Raw genomic sequence first — 19,201 nt, forward strand, 5'->3', positions numbered from 1 at the left:
AAGGAAGGGCCTTCACAACACAGCCTTCGCTGGAACGAATGGAAGCATTTGATGAAGGAAAGGCTCACAAAGGAGGCTCTGCAAAATGGACTCAGGGAAGGAAAGAGCAGGAGAGCAGTTGGCACTGGTGGCACCACAGATCACATGTGTCTGAGCATTAGGCAGTATTATTATTATTATTATTATTATTATTATTATTACCCTTTATTTATATAGCACCATTGATGCACATGCTGCATTGTTATTGTTATTAATAATAATAATAATAATAATAATAATAATAATACCATTTATTTATATAGCGCCATCGATGTACATGGTGCATCATCATCATCATCATCATCATTTGTTCTTCTTCTTCTTCTTCTTCTTCTTCTTCTTGTTATCTAGCTCTCCCCATGGATCAAGGCAGGGAACAACAACACACCAACAAATACAAAACATCAGTTTAAAACACACATCAGTTTAAAAGGACAAACAAGACACATATGTATTAAAACTATCCACATTTAAAATTCCTCGTTTAACATTTACAAGTAAAACAGCCCCCAAAAAGTGGGTCCTGACAAAGGTGTACAATCTCAAATATATGTAAATAATAATAATAATAATAATAATACTGTGTGTGTGTTTATGTACAGAGAGAGAGAGAGAGAGATAAAATACAATATATTATAATATATACAAGAGCATAAGACAGTATTAAACTGTCAGAGCAGTGTAACGACTGTGGTCTAATAATCAGCACTGCAGAATTAATGCATTCCCAGAATTCCATAGCATGGAGCTATGGCAGAGTGTCAAACTGGATTATTTTTGCAGTCATACAGACAAAAATCTGCTATATGGATTTCAGAAAACCTAGCCAGATACTGCAACAGAAACCAACATTGATTTATTGTGTGCCATAATTTTATTTTAATAAAAATAAAGTGTGCGTGTATATACACACACACACACACATATACATACACATACAGTTGTCCCTCCATATTTGCTAGGGTTAGGGGAACAAGACCCCCGTGAATATGGAAAAAACTGTTTGTCCCTGAGAGGACACCTCTCTAGGAATCTCTAGGTCCTCCAGTGCAACTCTGTGGTCAATGTCCAACATACACTGACCATAGAATGGCACTGGAGTAGCTACAAATGGTCTTTCAGTGCAACTCTTAGTTAAAGTTGACCACAGAGTTGCACTGGAGGACCTAGACAGTCCTAGAGAGAACATATTAATGAAATCCGTGAATAATCAAAGCCGCAAATATCAAAGCCGCAAATATGGAGGGATGACTGTATATGGAAAAGCCTTGGACCAGGGACTCCAAGTGCAATGCTCTCATCATCTTTGGATTCTCAGACTTTGAGTTCCTTCTGCCTGGGGAAAACATCTATGCTGCACCCATTCACTTGCACTGGGAATGTTGCCATGATGTTGATGTTTTTGAATTATTGTTGTTGTTGTTGTTGTTATCATTATTAAGATTTTGCAAGATCCCTTTGTGCGCATTTCCAAGGCGCAACTGTGACTGGCAGTCCATAGATGTGCAATATGGCGAAGGAGCCAGAGGAAACGTCTAATATTCGCCCCGTTTGCCTCTGGCTTAGCCTCCTTCTCTGGCAGAAGCAAGTTGCAACTTATTTTTACATCTCCTCCATAGGCATTTTGTTTTGCCGTGGGTCGACCTACCTGCTTGCTTAACCTAAAGGAGAATTTGATTCTATTTATTTATTTAGGAAGGGAGGAGGCGAAGGAGGAAAGACAACGCAGATTCCATTATTGCTTAATATCTGATCTCTTTGCTGCGCATCTGATACGCCAAATTTGATTTGCATCAGAGTTGGGGAACCGTTGGGTCTCCTGATGTTGCAATCCTAGGGTGCATCTACATTGCAGAAATAACAATGCCGTTTAGCATCACTTTAACTGCCTGGGATTGCTAGAATAATAACAACAACAGCAACTATAACAACATTTATTCATAACACCCTTCCCACATTGAGCCAGGGCAGTTAAAGCGGTCTCAAACTGGATCATTTCTGCAGTGTGTTCCTCCTTCTCCCAATTGCAAGGGAAGGTTTCTTGCAAGGAGGAAGATCCCTGGAGATAAGGACCAGAAGGAGGAAAGCCTTGTGACTTCGAATCCCTCAGGCTTTCTTTGCTTGTCTGGAGGGATATGAAAGAAGGAGGCCTGGGAACCTTTCACAAAAGGCCTTCTTTGCCCAGGGGCCTTGGAGGCTGGCGTTCCCTCTCGCTAGATCCCATAAAACCCACAGAAAACCACAAACGCAAAGGAGCTGGAAAACCCGACTTTGAACAACAAAGGCCAAGGACGCCATCCAAATTTCGCTGCATTACCTCCTGGGAGCTTTGTGCAATTTGATGGTTTTGAAAATTAAATTTTAAGTTGGTTTTTGCAACGACAAAAAAACCCATGACTATGGAGTCAGGGCCAAGTCAGAGATGATGCGAACTGAAGGTGCCAAAGCCACAGATTCTGGCAAAAAGTCAGGAATAAACTCTTCTAGAAGATGGCCACAGAACCCTTAAAACCCACAAAAGACTATGGATGTCAGCCATGAAAGCCTTCACCTTCACATTGTGTGTAAGCACTTAAAATGCATGCTTGAAATGTTGCATAGCAGTGCAGAGTGGGGTTTGGATAGAACTGGGGGGGATTAACTTGTCCTATTGAAAGCATCTTAACCAGTGGTTCTCAACCTGTGGGTTGCGACCCCTTTGGGGGTTGAAGGGCCCTTTCACAGGGGTCACCACATATTTCCGATGGTCTTAGGAACCAAGACACCGTTTGGGGGTCACCACAACATGAGGAACTGTATTAAAGGCAATAGGAAGGTTGAGAAGCACTGGTCTAAATGTATGGTGCTATTAGACAATGAACCCAATGGGGGCTAATAGCAGCTGGAGGGGGCTATCACCATCATAATGGGAGAGAAAGAGTTAATGCATCTTCCTTGTATTACATGGTCCTGATCTTGCTACCTAACCAGATCCTGAGAGTAGAGGAACTGAATCATAGAATCACAAAGTTAGAAGAGACCCCAAAAACCAGCCGAACCCCCTTCTGACATTCAGGAAGACACCAACAAAGCCCTCCCTGGGACAGATGGCCATCCAGCCCTTGTTGGTTGTTGTTGTGTGCCTTCGACTCGCTCCAGACCTATAGCAACCCTAAGGAGACCCTATCATGGGGTCTTCCAGGCAAGATTTGTTCAGAAGAGGTTCGCCATTGCCTTCCTTAGTTAAACTAGTTTTTCTGAATCCAAAGCATTTAGTGCATCCTTTCAAATGATTTGGTTCAACACAAGTGCGGACGCATCATCGATTGGATTTGGTTCCCTGTGATGCGATCGTCCCTGTGGCGTCGCACATGGAGACTCCATTTTGAGTCGATCAAACTGTTAATGTGAAGGTGAAGTGGGTTAAATTGAAACGGGCAAATTGGATTGCGGCAACCAATAGTTCAAACATTGGTATCAGTGTCGAAGTGCTCCATCGATTCGAAACGATCCAGCACAAAAATTAGTTTATTATGTAATGTGAATCGGTTTATTATGTAGTGTACATGGTCATGGAAACCCATTGGTTGACCTTAGGCAAGTCACACTCTCTCGGCCTCAGAGGAAGGCAATGGTGGCAAACCCTCTCTGGACAAATCTTTCCAAGAAAACCCTATGGCAGGGTCGCCTTAGGGTTGCCATGAGTTGGAAACGACTTGAAGGCATACACCAAGGACAACAACCAACAAGATATGGCTGCCCCTTCAGTTCTCCCTCTTATGTCTTGCACCAACTTACCTCTCTGCAAAAGGGCTGGAGTTTATTTCCAAATAATGTGCTGGGAAATTTTGGCAAAGGGATGAGTGCCTCAAGAAGACCAGAGATTCTTTTCTCTTCCCCGCTCTCTCCTTTTTCCCTGGGCAACATCTCTGCCGCTGTTTCATATATTTCAAGTAGTAATTAACAACAGAAATGTTGGGAACCAGAGGAAAAGGACAGAGCATTTGAAAAAGAGTTAGCAGATGTCCTTTGGATCGCCGGGGGCCTCATCGCAGGGCTGCAGCCCTTCATTTGATGTGCTGTTTATGGAGCTGCTGCAGACAGAGAGAGTTCTCCTAATCACTTGCAGCCTGCACCAGGTTCGAGAAACGCTGGATAGATAATTGTTCAAATGGTATCAGGGAAGGAAGGCATTACAGAAAGCAGATGTACCATACTTTTCCAAACACACACATACATACATACAACGCATCAGAGAGTATCTGACCCATTTGGGGATCCTAAAGAGAAGGGAAGTTTTTGGCTATCACTAAACATCAAATCTTGGCCTCATTGTGTAAGCTGTCAACACCACAGAGAGGTCCTTCTCCTCTTTCTTTCTTTCTCTCTTTCTTGTCCCTAGTTGAAAAATGAAAGAATTAAATTCCAAAACAAACAACTTCCATTTAACACCCAACTCCAAGATCACCAATCTTGAAAAATGTCAAAATCGTAATGGATCTTAATGCCCGCGTAAAACACCAACAGGCTTGTGGAGGTGCACATATACACACCGCCACCCTCATATATATATATATATATATATCAGGCTCATTGTTCTTTGGTAATGTACAGCAGCAACCTTACAGAATCTCAGTGAAGGAGAAAGCAGGGGGGAAAACACCTTATTACTTCTAACTCCTGCGAGCCATTTTGGTCTCCAAAGGTTTTAGACCGCCGGGGGCCATGTGTCTGCAGTGTTTCGGGAAATGACTTGCCTTCGCACGAACACGGCTCTCTTCTGAAGCACTCTTGCCCGCCAGCATCCCCGCTCCGTTCCGGGTTAACTCTTCCTTACCTGGCTGCCTCTCTCACGCCAGCATCCCTCTTGGTTTTAGGGTCCCTCTCCTTTCCCTCTTCCTTTCTTTCCTGGAAGTAAACAGAGGAAGATTTCCAAATGGGTTAAGAAGAAGACAAGGAAGCAGCCCTGCCTGCTTTGCTTGTTATGTGCATTTTCTCTTGTGCAACAGCAGACACACAAGAGAGAGGCCTGCGGGTCTTGCTCTTTTGCATTTGGGTCTCAATGCCCTTCGTATCCACAGATCCCTCATCCACAGATTCAAGCGTCCATGGCTTGGAAATATTCCAAAAAAAGTATAAATCCCAAAAAGCAAACCTTGATTTTGCCATTTTATATAAGGGACATTTCGGAGTACTGCATTCAGGGCAGATGGCTATTGTTCAACCCTCCGCATGTCCCTGCAGCAAAAGTTGGAAGAACTAGCTAGTGCAATCATTGGTTCCCAAACTTTGGTACTCCAGATGTTTTGGGCTTCATATCCCAGAAGACCTGGGTGATGGTTAGGACTTCTGGGAAATGAAGTCCAAAACACCTGGAGGAACCACTGAGCTCCTGCAAGGAACGGGATGGAGGGGACGATTAATGGTTTCTTTTTAAAAATGGAGATTCCCCCTTGATATTTTTTGCAAAAAGGAGAAACTACTATCGAAGTGGTAGTCCTAAAGTCAGCCAACATACACAAGAAAACCCAAAACAAGCCAGGATTTCTCTTGGGAGCAGCATGACTGGGATGCTATTGGTACCCTATACGTTACCCAGAGTCATGCAGCAGTAGGGAAATCAAGGCAGGCAAAATCACATCCACTACCACCACTGATGCCAGGGTAGTTGTGCCAGCAGAGCCCACACATGGAATATATTCTGGCCTATTTCTGCAAGGGCACCCATTGGACAGTGCGCAATCCATGGTGAGCTGGCCTTCAGAAATGGCACGATGCATGCTGGGATTATGGAACCACCATCAAGTGTTCAACTGGGACACTGGGAGATATAACAGTTCAGTCCTTGGGCAAGTCGCATTGTCCCAGCCTTAGGATAAGGCAATGGCCAACCGCTGCTGAATAAATATTGCCTAGAAACACCTAGAAACATAGGGCCTCCTTAAGGTCAGAGTCAATTTGAAGCCATACAAAAGTGGAGAGGCAAATCGATGTCATGTTTTGAATGCTGGACTAGGTTTCCAGGAGACCAAATCCCTTGTTCAGCTAGAATAGGTTCACCATAAGTTGGAATTCAACCGCTACAGCCACAGTAATAGGGATTCTGGACATGCAATCTGAGACCTAGACTCTTCTTTGGAGTTGGTTAGCATAATTCTCCATAGGTCGAATCACTCTCCGATTGTCCTACACAACCCTTGTCTTGGATGGCAGTGTGGCTCAACCACACATGCAACTGAATGCCCAAGCTATTGTAAAACCCCATGCAATTCCAAGTATGCAGCCTTATGCATATCTGCAAGTCCAGTGGCACCAGTGTGGTGCAACTCTGTTTCTGCAACCATGAACTGAATGTGAGCAAAAAGCACTTCCACGGGGAAACTTATGCCAGTTTAAGATAAAACAGGAATCTGTCTGAATGTTGCCCCCTTTTAGTCAACCGTCCCCAATGGTATAATTTACAATGGTATAATAATACAGTTTCGTGATCCTTGCAGGCCACAGATACTCACACTTTGCGGCAAGCCCAATCAACCTCTGGTTTTCTCCGCAGTGCCCCTTGATTCATTGTGTCACCTCCAGACGCCATTTTGAGAGGGACTGTAGAGGGAAACAGAGGCATCTAGGGGAGGACAGGGTCCTGGAGCATTTGTTTGTGGGCGTGTTTTCATGCATGGTGGGGGAGGACTGGGTTCAAGGGGCTTCATGGACTTTTGGGGGCTTCAATGTGCAAAAAATGAGATCCAGGGGCTGTACTATGCCCACCGAAAGCTGCAAGAAGAAGAGTCCACAGAGACAAATGCATACACTCTGACGTAGTATATCTTAAGCATGTCCGATATTCAACATGGCAACTTTACTATATGCACACACACTCTGTACTCCTCTCTCCACTGGAATACACAGAGAGAGATAGAGATGCCAAGGCTAAAACACACTCCTTTTGTCTCATAAGTCTTGGGGAAAGAACCCTTTGAGAAAGAGAATCACTGCCAATTGACTAAAAAGACATAATCCAGAGGTGACAGCGTGAGAGAAACCGCTGAAACATCCTCCCCTTTCATTGGATCCAAAGGAGCAGCACAGACTAAAAAGGGGAAACAATAATAATATGCAATAACAACAACAACAGCAACAAAAGCCATCACTTCTGGAGGAGCGAAAGGGAGGAAATACAGAAACCGGGTTTAGCCACTAAGTGGTTAATGCAATTCCTAAGCGTTCAGCAATCATTCCAATTTAGTGCCATTTCGATTATTGCACAATAAACAGACCCATGTTGTCTGGAAGCAAATTTTTTTATGAGAATAGCTGAAGGGAGAGCAACTTATTTAGCGGCTGAAACTCCAAGGGAAGGAGCCATATTCTGGATGCTAATGCTTCAGATCAGAACTATCCAGGTACAGAAGGGAGGTTATGGCTGGGTCAGCACTATGGAAACTGGCCAGGCTAAAGCTTTTTAAATTAAGTGAGTAGTTAAAAAGGCCCTTTGCATAGCAGGGTCACTTGCACAAATGACATTTCGCATCCTGCGGAGTAAAATACCTTTCAGAGCTCTGGATATTCCTTTTCCCCCTCGAAACAGAAAGTCACTTATTTAATATGGACATTACTGGAGAAAACCCGCACGTTCCGATCCCCATCAGCATGGGTTTCTTTTAAGGGAAATGTCACAATAACCATGGGATCCTTAATTGTGATGGATAGATCAACCTGGTTCCCATTTCATTTAGAAAACCAACCCGTATCCCTTCTGCAGCCGCAGTGTTTTGCGATTCCACCCAACAATTATTCCTCCAACTGGGCAACGTTTGCAGACTCCCCGAACACCAGAGAGCTTGCTCCGAGCAAAAGGTTTTTGAGGATGGTTCAGAATGCTAAGAAACAAAAGGCAAACACAGAAGTTCAATTGCGAGGGCCTAATGGAAAACAACGAGGCCATCGTTTTCTTCCCAAATCCTAGCATGGCTCCTCAGCGCCAGGCGACCGCCTCCGGTTGCAAGAGCCATTATGGCCGGTGGGTTGAGAGCAAGGCCCAATTATTGCAGGAGAACAGCAGTAGTATTAGAACAGGGAGGTTTCCTTTGAAAACGCCATGCCATTTAGGGAATCTGGATGGAAACCCAAGGTTACAAGGTGCAAATCTCCACCTATGGAATTACAACATGATCCTTGCATTAGATGACAATGTAGGGACTTTTTGTAGGTTTTTCAGGCTACGTGTCCATTTTCTAGAAGAGGTTGTTTCTGATGTTTCACCAGCATCTGTCACTGGCATCTTTGGAGAATGCTGGCATGGAAGTGAGTGGAATATATATATATATATATATCTCCTGTGTGACACTAGGCTGGGAGGAGTCATTTCCATGTTAATCTGTGTATTGTTCTGTTGTTGAATGGCAAGGCATCCGGATGGGAGGAGATGCAAAGAGGATTTGTGTATGTTTATTGGAGATCCATCATTGTCTGCTGGGAAAACCCCTGACTCTGGGTGGTTTTCGTTTGCATTTGCTGGGTCTTGATTTTCAGGACTGGGAGCCAAACATTGGCCCAAGAAGCGGCATCCAGGCGGCCATTCCAGGGTTAGGGATTGTGCACCAATGCTCCCATCCATACAGGGGCCACCATTGTGGCATAAGCAACATGCAGCATGTAGACGTTGCTGCAAGTCGCGAGTGCGCCAATGGCACACTCATAATGTCTGTGTGGCATCCAAAGAAGAACCCAGGTTTTTAGGGTACTTTTTGGGGCGGAGGGACACAGTTTGGCTGAGGCAGTGTCTCTCTGGAGGAAAACCAGTCGCCTCCAGCCACCCTTTCTGGGCGGTTTGTTTCACACCTTTGCTAACTTTAATTGTTTCTTCTTTCCTGTTGAAGTTGTCCAGGTGTGTATGGATTTCAATGGCTTCCCTGTGCATCCCGACCTGATAGTTGTTGGCTCGCTCCAGCATTTCAGTATTTTCAATAGCATTTTATGCCCAGGATGGTTTATAAGTTAGCAAAGTTTGGCTATCGGTCCTGAAAGACCGGGCAAATGCAAAGGAAAACCAGCCAGGGTCAGGGGTTTTCCCAGCAAACAATGGCTCTCCAATTAAGCAGAGACTAATCTTCCTGCCGCTTACATCATTAATGACGCACAGATTTGACATGCATTTTGAAGTGGCGCAAATGGGCGGCGATGACAATCATACCAAAAAAGAAGCGATTACAAAGTGATAATGAAAAGATCCGCTTTCATAGTGGGAACGACGCACCTTTTGGAATCAATTTACCGACACGGAGCGAAGGCAAACTGGTTTAAACAAAAGTGGGAATGAGCCCAATAATGTTTTTTACAATGAGTCCTGACTTCTCATGATGCGGCCAAAGAACGACAGCCTCAGTTCAACCATCTTGGTCCCTATGTTTTTATTATCATGTCAGCAACTTTTGTTCTCCTGCCTTCTGGAAGCATAGTAAATCCCCCTGAAGCTGCCAAGTGTTTGAAAACAAGGTGCCATACTGAAATAACAGTATTTTGAGCTTAAGTTGGAAACAGAAAACACCTCAGTTGTTTTCTGGTTCCACAAAAATTATTCCCGTAATCACATCTTCCATTATTTCTCCCTTTCTGGATTTCGAGTTTTGATTTTTAATTGCCTTCAATTGCCTTTAAGATGTAAGTTTTAAACATGTCGTTTCAGCCATATTGTCCAGTCCGGCAAAGGAGAAAAATATTGGGTCAAACAGCAGATAAGAGGAAATGTTATAGGGCTATATTTTAGAAATAAATATACTAGATCAAAAACACAATATATATATATATTTGTATAAAATATAGTTTTTTTTTGCTTCCTAAAATCAAGCTGAAAGGGTTGCTGTTGTTTTTAATTGGTCCATGAGCATTCATTAAAACCGATCCAGACACAGATTTTAACGCGGATTTCAACTTGGCGCACTTTTATATTAAGAAGCCGCGAAAGAGCCTTCAAAGCACAAAGGCTTTTTAAAAAGGAAAGAAAAGACCATCAAACGAACGCGTGTTTTTTCAACTCTCCAGGTTTTTAAATTTTATTTTACGATTCGATGTTATTCCTAACTTGTTAAGATTGATCAAATAGAAAGCTCTGAATAGAAGAGGAGAAGGAGAAGAAGAAGAAATTAAGCCAACGAGGAAAAAAAAAGTGTGACTTGGATTTAATATTTTATAATTGCCAAGGGACATACTGAGATCAATGAATTTTTGCCCAAGATGAACGTCAGAAAGAGATGTACTTCATTCTTTTAGGGAACATTGGTCTATTTAATTCCTCTGTCTGATGCATGAGAAATATGCCTGCCTTGGCCTTATTTCGGGGCTGGAGGCAAGGCTAGCGGCAAGCATTACCACTTTTAATAGGCCGTCATCTGAGGAATAGCAAGGGATCCAATAATCCATCGCCTCTAATGGATTTCCCTGTTTATTCCCTTCCACCTTTGCTGCCCCCCTTTTCCCTTTCCCTTTCCCTTTGCAGCTAATTTTAGTTTTGCATGCTGAGTTGCTTCACTTTAAATTAAATGAATAGAAACAAAGGAGAGAAGACTGTGCAGCTAATAAACCATGATTATTTGTGAAGTTCTTCGCAACAGGGCTCCCCATCGACCAAGGTATATCATTTGTGAGCAGAGACACTGCTGTGCGTTTCCACTTGTTGTCAGAATTAACCTAGCTTTGCCTCAAATCGAGTGCAAAAAAAGTAGGTTATTGTAAACTCCCATTTATAGTTGTGCTGCGTTTAGCGGCAGGATTAATCCCGGCATAATGTTTTAAAGGCTCCGGAAAAGAAGGTTTTACTGGATGTGGGACGGGGAGAATAAGGGGAACGCGAAGGATAACGGCACTGAGATCTCACATTGTACTTGCGTGGTGTAAAGCTACAATCTTGTAGCTACACAACAGTTGCATTGAACCTCCTAGATGCCAACACATTGCAACTGAAGGTGCTTCTGCCAACGTCATCCTGTAGTTACACAATGGTTGCACTGAACTTCCTTTCTGCTGGATGCCAACATGGTGTTTCCATCAAATGTCCTTGTTTCTCGTCCCATCAAGCAATGATGCTCAGTGGTTGTATCTGCAATTCCAGAGCATCAAGGGACACGTTGATGGATAGCTATGCGCCATCCAAGAATGCACAACTGCAGATCTGGAATTATGTTGGCTCCTCCAAACTGCAGGAGATCCACTGATTCAGTTGCCGAGGGGCAAGTCAACATCTGGGTAAATCCAATGGGTTCAGTGGCTCTGTTCTAGTCAATAGGGTTGAGTCTCTGGTTAAATGGGTATCCTTCTGGAATCCTGCTAATGCAACCATGAACTGAATGTCTCCCCCTCTCCAGAGTTTTAGGCAGAATTCTCCCCTAGTTCTTCCTGGTGGCCTCCCATCCAAGTGCCACCCAAGTCCAACCCTGCTTAGCTTCTCAAACTGGACAAAGCCAGGTGCATTCATATCAAGGTATTAAAAGGTAACCTTAGGAACATAGGAAACTGTGATTACGGAGATAAGGTGGTATGAGAAGAATAATGGCTGGAAACCTGTTGAGTAATTACAAATGCGTAATGTACAGTTACAGAAGAGACATTGTGGCATAATGGTTTGAGTGTTGGACTACAACTCTGAAGACCTGGATTCACTCCCAACTCAGCCATGAAACCCACTGGGAGACCTTGGCCAAGTCACATACTCTCAGCCATAAGGGAAGGCAATGGCAAACCTCCTCTGAACAAATCTTGCCAAGGAAACCCCTTGATAGGGTTGCCTTAGGGTTGCCATATAAATCGGAAATGACTTGAAGGCAGACAACACACACAACCTAGGGTTATATGTGTTTCATGCAATTGAAAGTGTGCGAAACTAACTCAATATATGCTCTTTCATAATGAGGAAGTACCCTCCAAAGTCAAAGTCAGTGAGACGTAGCTATTGCTGTAGTGACACGTGCAGAAATAATCCAGTTCGACACCGCTTTAACTGCCATGGCTTTGTGCTATGGAATTCTGGGATGTGTAGTTGTGTCAGATATTCATCCATCCCTGTCGGAGAGCTCTGGGGCCACAACGAACTACAAATCCCAGGGTTCTGCCATGGCAGTTAAAGCAATGCCAAACTGGATTAATTCTGCAATGCGGATTAGACCTTGCTCAGCAAAAGGGATTTACTTATGTGTAAAAAAGAAAGAGAGAGAGAAAGGGATTTGGGATTACCTGGGAAAGCATAAGCAAAGCCGTCTTTGGGGTGTCAACAGCATTATTTCCCCGTTTAGAGATCCTGGGATCCGCAAAGCAGCCCTAGGGACCGAGTAAGACAGAAAGCCAAAGAAATCAATCAGATTCTATTTACACTCGGTTAACACACCGTCCATCTATTAAGAAGCCTTTTTGCAAGCGCAGGTTAACATTCACCGCCGGACTGCCAAAATTGGAGGAGACACACCAAAACAAGAGGGAGACAATAAGCTCTCCATCCCTCCTTTCTCTCCTTTCTTTCCTCTCTCTTTTCTCTCCAATTCTTCCACCTCTCACGTTTTAGCAGGGCCTGGATGCGAAACTCCCCGGCACCGGCAGAGCAAAGAGGAATGGGCAAGGCGAGCCGGAGTAGGGATTGATTTACTTCATTAGCTGGGATTACAAGTTTAACTTACAAACCAGAGGTCAAAATTTCTCATTAACAAGGGGGCCTGGGATGGCTGCGGGGCCTGGTTCAAGAGGAGACCACTCTTATTACTAACTACACATTTCAATCCGTCTTTGATGTCCTCCTCCTGCTCCGGCTCCCTCCGCCTGCCTTTCTGTTTTTTGGCAGGGAGAGGACTGGGTTTTAATTGTAGCTACACAACACACAGCGCTGCTCCTCCGTAAAATGCCTGAGAGCCAGGCCTCCACATCTGCAGCGTGAGCTGTTCTTCCAGTGATATTGGGCGCAGTCCATCGCTCTGGGCTAGTTTTAATGGCTCCCCTTTTCATACAAGGCTCAGATTGTTTTCCACGTGATTCCGGTTAATTTCGCTGCAGGAAAGGGCATCACTTTTTCCTTGTGAGTTTCTGATCCATACTCCTCCAAATCGAGAGAGGGAGGGAGGGAGGGAAGGGGATGCATTAAAGCAAAAAGAAGAAGAAGAATGATCACAAAAAGAGAGAGAGATTTGCTTCTAACTTCCCAAAGCTCACACTCTGCAATCGCATTGCCTCCACCTTGCATTTTTGGGATGAAAACAGGCCTATTTTTGTAATTTTGGTGCATCTCCTTCCATATTCTTTAACTTGAGGTCACGCTGACATACGAAGCCTTTAACCGTCCTTAACAACTCGCACATTACTCCCAGACTTGAAAGAGGAACAAAGGCCAATTAAAGTCAAGGGAGGGTGCCTTTTTTTATTTCCTGACCTCTGGATACAAGCGGAGTTTTTTTTTGCCAAACTGCTATCTTGCAAAATTGTTAAGAGATCACTGGGAAGCAACATTGTTGTGTGTGGGCTTTTGTGAAAAGAAATTGATGCAACTATACGGGGAATTCCAAGTCCCTCTTCAGACTACAGATCCCAGAATTGTACTGTTCCATAACTCAAACAAAACAACCAAAGGGTTCTGGTAAAAAAGAGAATAACAGCATCCTGGAGCAAAAAAATATGTTATCTAAAAGGGTAAAATTACCCCACTGAAAGATCTAAAATGCTAAGGGTGAATAAAATATCCAAAATACAAATCCAGAGAAACTAAACCCTGGTAAAAAGCCAATAAAACCACAGAAGGGGTGAAGAAAAGCCCCCTTTATATTTTCTTTTGGCAATTATAAACAATACTATTTATAAAACAAAAGGCCAGACGCGTTTCGACCGACGTCTTCTTCAGTGGCCTGTCAATATTTAAAATATAAAAAGTATAATAACTCCTTAGCAAACAATGTAACTTTGCTGAATTCAAAAGCTGCAATCAATCGAGGGCAAATTTTGGGCCCAAAATTATGGCTTTTGCTGTGACCCGTGGATAAGCCGAGGGTAAAATTTAGGGCACATAGCAAAGGATCTAAAGCAGCGATGTCCAAACTCTGGCCCTCCGGGTGTTTTGGACTTCAGGTCCCAGCATCCCAGACCATTGGCCAAGGTGGCTGAGGCTTCTGGGAGCTGAAGTCCAAAATGCCTGGAGGGCCAGAGTTTGGATGTCACTGATCTAAAGGATGAAGCAAAGCAAAACAATGCCAAAGGACTTACAAAATTCCAGCAGACATAACTCTTTGCACTTACTCTTAAGACTAGATGGATGAGAGAGTAAAAGGGGTCGGTGCTTCACATATTATACTCTTGCTTTTCACCAGGAGATGGTTCCTTCTTTTAAATAAGAGTAAAGATACTTTGACCCATGGATAGGTCGACTCAGGGTTTTGGGGGGGTCAATTTTTGACCTAAATGTCTAGACTTATACATGAGTATATACAGTATGTAAAACTTACTACAGCTCCAAAAGGCAACCTGTCCCCAGTGTCTGTAGGATCAAGAGCAGACACAAGGGCCCCAGGTTGACTTCCATAGGTTGGTAACATGAATACCCAGCTTGTTGGGGGCAATTGGCTCACAGGCTGCAAACCACTTAGTTCACAATGAAGCGGTATAGAAACGTAAATGCTATTGCTATGGCTAATGAAGAGGCTCTGGATCAGTGGATGCTAAAGAGAGACCTCTTTCTTTTGCAACTGCAAAAGCCATAGAGGAGCAGATGAGAAGCCAACATCTCATGCGCTTTCTCAGATCCTCGAAAGCAAGCAATTAGAAACCTAACTGTCAAGGCCAGGCAGCTACAAATCTCCCTGGAGCAAAAGACTGCTGACAACTGATCAACAACTTCTAGTTGTGTTTGCCTTCCTTGGACTCCTGAGCCCTTGGACCAGCTATAAAGTGCCTGCTTTGTCTGTTTGGCGCCTTGGCATTGCTTTCTTTGCATGACCCCATGGGATGCCTGAGACCTCATTACTGACCCTTCTCCTGAACCCGACTCTCCCATTCAGCCCCAAAAGACCCTGATTCCTACCCAATAATGGCTGCTTCTAAGTACAAGAGATGTAGGATGGAAGCAATATAAGGCTGCAGCACCCTGGAAGCCCTATGAGGAAAGTGTGTGTTTTTCTTTTCATTTCCATGTCTCACCACACTTTTAGAGATGCTTTTCTTTTTTCTTTTTTCCAGACTGCACCCCAGAGATATCATCTCTGGACCCAAGCCTATTTATTATCCTAATGAAAGACGAGTTTGCATGCGGCAAATGCACCGAGGCTCCTGGTGCAAAACCCTAAGGAGAAAGGGCAGGGACAGTGATATTAATTCATTTCACGTCTTTAAAAAAAGACACACATCACTGGTTGTGCCAACAGGAGAAGCATTTCTTGCATTGTTTGCTGGGAAAGGGTTCACAGAATCATAGGATCATGGAGTCAGAAGGGTCCTGGAGACCATCTACTCCAACCCTTTGCTCAGTGGAGGATTTCCAGCTAGGACTTCCTCAGCTTCTTTCTGAATACTTCCAGAGAAAGAGACCCCACCACTTCTCCATATAATGGTTCCCATTGTCTAGCTGCTCTCACTATCAAGAGGCTCCTTCTAAATTTCAACCAAAATCTACCTTCCTGTAACTTCAAACCATTAGACCTGGTCCTACATTTTGGGGCAGCTGAGAACAAACATCTTTGTGAAAACCCTTGAGATATTCAAAGGAGACAATCATGCCACCCTCCATCTTCTCCATGCCCAGCGCCTTCAACTTCTCCTCCTAGATCTTGTTCTCCATACCGCTTATCATCCTCATTGTTCTTGGGTTTTCCCCACCAATAGGCCTGCTTTCGATAAAAACAACTATATTCCAAGTAGCATCCCTTTTTATCAACCCTTTCCCACTGCTTCATTGTCCTGTTCTCTGGAGCAACAGAAAACAAGCTTGCTCCCTCCTCAATATGGCATCCCTTCAGATACTTAAACAGGGCTATCATATCACCTCTTAACCTTCTTTTCTCCAGGCTAAACATCCCCAGCTCCCTAAGTCTCTCTTCATAGGGCTTCATTGTTTTCGCACCCTTCACCATTTTAGTCTCCCTCCTTTGGACACATGGCTCCAGTTTTTCAACATCTTTTTTAAATTGTGGTGCCCAGAAGTGGACACAATATTCCAGGTGAGGTCTAACCAAAGCAGAATAGAGTGGCACTATTACTTCCCTTGATCTAGACCAGGGGTAGGCAACCTGCGGCCCGCGGGCCGGATGCGGCCCGGCGAGGCCTTGGGACCGGCCCCAGCCTGGTCCTGCCGCCGATTGCCGCCGGGGCCCGCTTTGATCTCTGGAAAAGCGGGCTAGAAATAAACATTATTATTATTATTATTATTATTATTATTATTATTAATTGTCTATAGACGCCTCAGAAACATGCATTTATATTAACATTTTTTAAAAAATCAGCAAATTTTTGTGTGTGTCCTCCACTTTTTTTAAAAAAGTGTCCACCATTTGAAAATGTTGTCCTACATTTGTCCCGGTTTGTTTGTTTGTTTGTTTATTTATTTATTTAAAAATTATTTAATTATTTATTTTTTGGCTTTGGCCCCCCAGTTGTCTGAGGGACAGCAACCCGGCCCCCGGCTCAAAAAGGTTGCCTACCCCTGATCTAGACACTATACTTCTCTTGATGCAGCCTAGAATTGCATTGGCCACTCATGTTCAACTTGTGGTCTACTTGAACTCCTAGATCCCTTTCACATATATAAGTCTCCTTAAGCCAGGTGTCCCCATCCTATATCTATGCATTTCATTTTTTTCTGCCTAAGTGCAGTACGTTACACTTCTCCATGTTGAATTTCATTTGGTTAGCTTTGGCCCAACTTTCTAATCCATTAAGATCATTATGAATTTCAATGTGAAGTCGAAGGATTTCATGGCCAGCATCCATCATTTTTATGGGTTTTTCAGGGGGCTCTGTGGCCATGTTCTAGAAGAGTTTCTTCCTGACGTTTCACCAGAATCTGTGGCTGGCATCTTCAGAGAAATGTCAGGAATAAACTCCTCTAGAACATGGCCACATAACCTGAAAAACCCCAAAACATGATTATGAATTCCAACCCTGTCCTTTGGGGTATTAGCTACTCCTCCTAGTTTGGCGTCATCTGCAAATTTGAGAAGCAAAGTACCACTCTGCGGAGAAGTGAGGAAAGCCTGCAATGGCGCCAACGTTTCCCAATTTTAAGGGGAGATTATCTTGCAAAGAGGGTCCCTGGAAAGAAAGGAAGAAAGAAGAAAAGGGGGTCATTCCTTGTGCCTAATTTCCATCCGTCCCCCGAATGAAGGCTGGTCTTTGTGTGGGATTAATGTTTCAGAGCCAGGGATTTGATGTCAGTGGGAAAGAGCCAGCGTGGGCTCGGCAGGGCTGCCGCCGCCTTGCTTTCCACGGCTTTTGGCCGGAGGGACCCCCGAGGCCCATTTCGAAGGAGACGGAAACCCTGACAAGCCCCTCAGTGAAGCTGAAAGCAGGCAGACGTCCAGCTCGACCCACAGGCCTCCCGGGCATCCTCTGACCCCCTTAGAAAAGTCACATTCACTTTGCTCTTGAGAAAGGAAAAAGAGCGCCGGGGGCGGCTTTTTTGTTTTAAATCATGTGAAATCAGGAAATGTGAGGATGTGAAAACGAAGTGGAAGAGGGGGGGAAGAAAGAAAGAAAGAAAGAAAGAAAGAAAGAAAGAAAGAAAGAAAGGGAACCCTTAGCATCCGTTGCCTCCCTTTGCAGTCGGACTCAAAAGCAGAGGCTTCTTGGTTTCTGTGTGCAAAAAGAAAAATATCCATCTGATAGATTCAGCACTAGGCAGGAACTACAAAATGCTCAAGGTAAAATATGTAGATATGTAAAATAACATCTCCTTGCAAACCCAATCTCCTTTTGTAATGCTGAAAAGGGAAAGAGAAATTAAGGGGGAAAAGAAAACCCATCTTTATTTCTTGGTTGCATTAATAAGGAAAAGTTTTCTCTCAGCAAAACAAAAACAACAAGAGAAAGGGAGGAAGAAAGGGCAGCATGGAAAGAAATCTTCCCAGAGATAAAGGGAAAGGCAGAGGGATTGACAAAGGCCTCCTTTTTCAGGTGCCTTTTAGGAATAATCTGAATAACAATCACGCGCCGTGGAAATTACAGGATTTTTATTTTTATATAAAGGGGTTATTTTCACTGAGCTGCAGAGCAGATTTCTCATTTCATTCCGGTGCTGAGCATCCGTTGTCTTCCTCCTTTTCTCCCTTTTTAATACTAGCATTATGCCTTTCAACTCAGACATGCTTTTTCAAAATCTTGGCAAAGCAGATCCAAATGAATTGCTTTCTGCTACTATGGAGGCCTGTCCTGGTCTCCAGTTTAAGTGTATCATGCAGCTAAGCATTGCTAATCCCTTGCTTCTTCCAAAAATACCCAATCATCAATGCATGTGTGTGTGTGTGTGTGTGTGTGTGTGTGTGTGTATTGTATAGATACCTTTACTTACCTTGGGAACCCATTGGAAAGGTTCACATAAACTCACTGGGAACCCATTGGGAAGGTTATGTTTCATTCTAGTGGAAGAAAGGAGATGAAATTAACAACAAACAAGAAAGGTGGAACCATCTTCGGCTGCATCTGCACTGTAGAGTTGATGCGGTTTGATGCGTCTCGAATCGCCATGGCTTCCTGCCATGGAATTATGGGATTTGTAGTTTTGTGAGATGCAGTAGGCCCCTGGTATCCATTGGGGCAGTGACTCCCAAATTTTGGTCCTCCAGGTGTTTTGGACTTCAACTCCCAGAATCCCCAGCCAGCTTGAAGTCCAAAACATCTGGAGGACCAAAATTTGGGAACCACTGATGGTCCAGGACCCAATGTGGAAAACAAAATCCATGGATGCTCAAGTCCCATTAAATACAATAGAAGTAAAATGGTGGCCCGTATATAAAATGGAAAAATCACAGTTGGTTTTTTGGAATATATATATATATATATATGTAATATTTTGAAGCCATGGATGGTGGAATCCATGGATAAAGAATCCATAGATACAGGGCACCAATTGTATTTAGCCTTCTTTGTCAAAGACCTCTGATGCCACAAGAAATTACAAATCCCATAATCCCACAACAGTTAAAGTGGTGTCAAACTGCATTATTTCTGCAGCGCA

This window comes from Sceloporus occidentalis, unplaced genomic scaffold (genome assembly GCF_023333645.1).
Source record: "Sceloporus occidentalis isolate IW3139 unplaced genomic scaffold, rSceOcc1.0.p SCAF_10, whole genome shotgun sequence".
In the NCBI taxonomy this organism is placed as follows: Eukaryota; Metazoa; Chordata; class Lepidosauria; order Squamata; family Phrynosomatidae; genus Sceloporus; species Sceloporus occidentalis.